The sequence below is a fragment of the Halyomorpha halys genome, unplaced genomic scaffold, assembly GCF_000696795.3.
Source record: "Halyomorpha halys isolate HHAL.00 unplaced genomic scaffold, Hhal_1.1 Scaffold224.1, whole genome shotgun sequence".
Lineage (NCBI taxonomy): Eukaryota > Metazoa > Arthropoda > Insecta > Hemiptera > Pentatomidae > Halyomorpha > Halyomorpha halys.
In genome coordinates, this window is record NW_027111010.1 from 95987 (window position 1) to 101433 (window position 5447).

At 35.7% G+C, this 5447-nt stretch overlaps 1 protein-coding gene across 2 annotated transcripts in view; it reads right to left on the minus strand.

The window, feature by feature from the left end:
• The window catches only part of LOC106679863 (UBX domain-containing protein 6), a gene marked incomplete at its 3' end in the record, with an annotated part of 59591 nt that overhangs the window by 18570 nt on the left and 35574 nt on the right, over nucleotides 1-5447 (minus strand).

Genomic DNA, 5447 nt, shown 5'->3' on the forward strand with positions numbered 1-5447 from the left:
TTTGACTTATTACCTAGTGACTCATATATATATTAACCAATTATTAACATATTTATACTGTTTTGACGAATTTTATGGTTTTTTAAATCATATTTATATCTTAAATGTCTCTATACATATTTTAACCTAGAGACTAATATATTTTTTAATCAATTTTAACCTATTTATATATTTTTAACTTGCATGATCTTTTTATCATATGAACAATATTTTTATATTTATATGCACATATATTTACTTATTTAATGTTTAAATAATTTTAAAGTTATATTCATCTTATTTATATATTTTTTGAACTAATCATTATTTTAGAATTCTACTTATTGCAATTATATTAATAAACCAATTATATACTTTTTTTTATATTGATTCCTTATGAATCCTCCATGCAGGTGAACAGGTTTTGGTATCTGTTGGTAAGTTATTGATGAATATAGGAAATATGAGTTCAGACCAACAGAGGCCCGAGAGAATCGAACTAGGCCAACTGTATGGGTTCCAAGAGCGGGAGGCCCTGTTCAGGAAAGAGTGGTTGTCTCCGTGATGTCTGTGGATGCCGCTGGAGATGAAAAAAAAAAGTGCGTTGAGGTCGAGTGGCAGGATGAGAAAGGGGTGTATTGGGCAAGACGTTGTCAATTGGTATGTCTTCCCAAGTTTACCTACAATACCGCAGACAAATGAGGAGACGGGAAAAGAATAGGACAGACAAGATCCTCCTCCACAGACAATTGATAAAGTTTGTCCAGTCTGTGGGCTGACTTTTAAGGGTGATAAAGGTCTTGGAACCCATATAGCGAAAAAACATCCCAGGGAGGCAAACAACAAAAAATTAAGGAGCTTACTAAGCATTGTAAGAGATAATGGGGTCGGAGAGGGGGAGATGGACCATATCAAAATAAAAATAAGTAAATGTTCGGCTGTCTTTCAGAATATTATGAAAGTTAAAAATTTTAACTCTGCAGATTTCGACAAGGCAGTAGGCGATTTCTTGAATTTCCTTAAAAATATTATTGCCAAACTGCCGGGCCCACAACACCCTGCCATCAAATTCTATAAAATGAGTTAAAAAAATAAAACGGAAATGGCTGACAAGGGTGCGGGGAAGGTGTCAAATCCGCAGAGAGCTAATAAGGTAGATAGGAACTGTCGGCAGGAGCAGTACCATTATGAATTAGCTCAATATAATTACTATAATAAAAGGAAAAACATGGTACAGAGCATTATGAACGCCGACGCCCCCAGGCAATGCCCATTAAAGATAGCCGACATAGAGAAACATTTCAGAAGCCTCTTTGAAAAAGAGAATCTCCACAAATGTGGATGTTATGAGAAATGCGCCCCGATGCCAAATTTGATGTCTATAGATAATCGAGTGGTAAAGAGGGCTATCAAGTCGACATCGTTTGACTCATCTCTGGGGCCAGATGGTGTGTTGGTCCGCACTATAAAATACTTTGATGTAACACAACTCATTAAGTATATTGCAAAGATCATGCTGAAGGTGGGGTACGTACCAGAGCCTCTACGCCAAGAGCGCACAATATTGGTCTACAAGGAAAAAGGAGACCCAAAAAGTGTTTCCTCCTGGAGGCCAGTAACAATATATTCGATTGTGCGCTGAATCATTGAGAAGGTTCTGGATTTGGAATTGAGAAAGCAGGTCACCTTCAGCAAAAGTCAAAGGGGCTTCATCAAAAGTCTGCCGGGAGCACATGTAAGAGCCAGAATCATCGACGCGATCATAAAAGATGCCAGAAATAGGAAAAAGATTGCGAGGTGATTTTTTTGGACGTGATTGGTACTTTTGACAACATTGGTCATGACAACATAGTGAGCTCGCTGAAGGCAAGAGGTGTGTCATCTGACCTCGCAAATGTAATCGCGGCTCTCCTAACCACAAATAAAATAAAGATCAATATAGGAACCCACACGACTAGCCAGATCAATGTCTAGCGCTCTTGCCCTCAGGGCGGGCCCTTGTCGCCTTCGCTGTTCAATCTAGCCATTGATCATTTGTACCACAAGCTCTCAGTTGTTTGCTAATAAGTTTGGATACAACCTGAAAAGTGACCAAGAGAGTATGGTCCTCACAGAGTTCGCGGACGATCAGGCTGTGACGGCGCGCAACAGGGGTTCTGCGGAAAGAATAATAAATAGTGTTCAGAGGTTGCTCGCAGAGATTGGTCTGGCAATAAATGCAAAGAAAAGTGTGGGTATTATAATAGACAAAGGAGAGCTACGATCAACAAGGCTCTCCCTTGAGAATATGTAGGTCATCCAAACGGCAAAAGCTGAGAACACCATCAAATATCTTGGATGTACATTCTCGGGAAAGCTAGCATTTGAAGAAGAGGTAGCGACAAATCTAACTAATAACCTCGATAAATTGGTGAGCTCATGCCTGATCAAGCTCGAACAAAAGATCAACATTGTCAATCAATACTTGTTCCCGGGCCTTGTTTACCCTCTCTAGACTGCTCCCCTTACAAAGATAGGTCCTGCAATATTGGAGGGTATTGATACCAATATCCGCAGGAGAACCATCATCGAGCTCCCCGCTAACACCTCGTTGGCGATGCTGTACGCACCCAGGAGGTATCAAGGACTGGGTCTGATACGCTATCAATGGGAAGCTCCACTGCAGCATTGGTCCATTGCTCAGCAATTATCGAATGTTCCGGATGCCCTATTCCAGTCTACATTCAAGCACGAAGCCGAAATCATGGCATGTGCCAATAGACTGGGGGTGGATCAGGGCTACCAAAGTGTGAGAGCTCTACGGCAGTCGTTGCGTGAGAATGCTTTCTAAGAATGGGCCAATTGCAGGTGGCAGGGTATTGGTGTTCGCCATTTCAAAGAGACTCCGAAAGCAAATAGATATGTTTGTGAGAAGCAGATACTCTCAGGGTCAGAATGGGTGAACGCCCTGAAAACTAAATATCAACTACGCACCCCAGCGTGGGGTCCCAGGGACCAGTGGAGCAAAAAGTTGGGTCCCTCTGTCGCAAATGCAGCAGGGAGTCTGAAACACCACCCCACGTGCTGGGAAAATGCCCCAACAACTCCCTCAAATCAAAGAAGAATTGATGAAGTTCCTTGAAAGAAAAGACTTCACCTGCTTCAAGGAGGTTAATTGCGTTGACACCGACGGATCTGTAAGATATGTCAACACTGTCGCATTTACAAAAGTCGGAGGCTTGGATAATACATCATCACCTGCATGGGAATGAGCTCTAGTTTATTCATTGTTTTATATATTTATTTTAGTAGGTGGACCTGTCGATTTGTGTGTTTTAACTTATTTATTCATTAAATTATTTTATTTTTATTATTATTATTTTTTATTTTTTTTTTTTACTTATGTATCCAATCTAGTATTTCTTTTAACCAACTTTTTAATATATTTTCCTTTCAATCTATGTATTAGTTTTGTTTTGGTAAAATGTATTTATTTGTTTGTTTTAATGTAAACTGATCTACTGCTGTGATTAGTATTTCTCTGGTTTGATCTCACACTGCCGTCTAATAGTGAATTTGTTTAGCAGGTCACTGGGGAGGATCTGAGAGGGAAAATTCAGGAGAGTGAATTTGTCGATCAAATGAAATAAAAATTGTGAAATGGAATGGACAAGAGGAAGAAAGAAAAACAAGAATAAATTGAAATCTTTGTATTGGTGTGTATACTGAAACTCATAATTGTAAAAGAAAACTGTGGGAGGAAAAAAAAAATGTTTTCTTTCTATTTTTTTATACTATGTAATTTATATATGTCCGATCACGGATTGATAAGCATACTGTGTAATGTAGCAACCCGATGTATTTGGGCGGCATGAATGAATAAAGCATTTTTTTCTCTTTTCTTATTTATATTACACAGGTACATGATGTTTCAGGTCCTCCATATATTATTAAAATAGAATCAGTCTTTTTTTTTTTAATCTGTGGCAGAGGTTGGTATATTTTAAAGTACAAAAAGCCCCACACCACAACTGATACTATCTATAACTATGATAGGACAAGATTAACAATCATTTTTAAAAAGGCTTAAAATCATAACATTAAAAATGATTAACAAAAACATTTTAATAAAATTTAAAGGCAAAATTAAAAATTATAAAAACCAAGCAACACCATCCAGAGTCAAATTAACTCAAGAAAAATACTAATGAACTTAAAAAATATATCCAAAGACTACAACAGACAAGTAACTAAAATAACAACGTATAAGAGATTATGAACCAACACAAATATCAAGGTATTATAGGAATAAAGCAATGCATCAATAATCATATAGAACCAAGATGTTTAAAATATTTTTTTTAACTGTCAATAACATTCACATCATAGATTTAGTTTCATATATTGAAGCAAACAAAAACATAATAAAATTTATGAAATGTTTTTAACTAATAATAAGGTTGAGAATACAAGTGCAAGCTTCTGAAATGGCACAAATCCTTAAATTTTGAAATTCTTATTGAGAGGTCTAGCATGCCTTTTAATTACTATAATATAAATGAAAGTAATAAAAAGGAGGTGTTATCTGCAAACCCCAAATTTACACCATTCAACCGCCACATATGCTGGGTTTTTAACTTTTGCTTTTTAAGCAATACTAGTTGATGAAACTACCAGTGATGCGGGGAGAGGGATGTGCTGGGATCTTTTAAGCTCTGCTCTACCACTCACACATGGGGGATAGAGTGGGCTCATGGATCCTCAGGTCGATTGTGTAAATATTGAATATAAGAGTGTAAATGTGACTAGAGATTATATTATTTTATCATTATGTTATTTTATTTATTTTTTCATACACATAGTTTGATTATGTTCATTTTTAATTGTAAAAATCATTTTGCAGATTGTAATATCTATCAATAAATAAAAAGTATTAAAAAAAAAAAGTTGATGAAACTACAGAAGTAAAGCAATAAAAGCAAAGTAAAGGAGTTTTTTATATCCTTATCATTGTTTATTTTATATTAATACTATTTTGTTTCTTCTTTTTTTTTTTTTTTTTTGTAGCATTTCGGCCTCTGATACATGTGTACCAAATCAGGCACCCTGTGTGAAACTGTCTAAAACTTTTTCTTCCTACCTCAATTTACCTTTTTGTATATAATATTCTTTTCACTTATTTGTACATAATTATAAACCTACCTTAATTTACCTTTTTGTATCTAATGACCTTACCATGTCAAAATATTTTTAGTTATTTTTTTGTATCTTTTTAGCCATGATGAATCTCTTCAAGTGGGGCGAAACGTCGGCAAATAAATAGTTGTTAACTATTTTTGTCCTCTTTTGACCGCACCTTGTCTTCTTTATAAGACCATCTTCTTTATAATTTGAAATAATACGGTCATATATTTATAAATATAATGAGTAAATTTTATGGTTTGTAAATATATTTGCAAGTAGTAGTATTTAAGTATATTATCAGAGTA